Genomic DNA, 231 nt, shown 5'->3' on the forward strand with positions numbered 1-231 from the left:
AACAGACTTTTTCCTAGTCAAATTAACATTAAATTTTCATATATATATATATATATATATATATATATATATATATAACCGGAGGTTCGTGGCAGAGCAAATCAGCGCTGAATCAGTCTAGAGACATTCTGTTTTTTGGGTTGGCCAGTACTCTGTTCATGTCCCAATTTACACTGGCCGGTCTTGATTTTTGCGTAAAATTTACTACATGAAAAATAATATGTTCAGTTT

This window comes from Convolutriloba macropyga, chromosome 4 (assembly GCF_964194025.1).
Source record: "Convolutriloba macropyga chromosome 4, txConMacr16.3, whole genome shotgun sequence".
Lineage (NCBI taxonomy): Eukaryota > Metazoa > Xenacoelomorpha > Acoela > Convolutidae > Convolutriloba > Convolutriloba macropyga.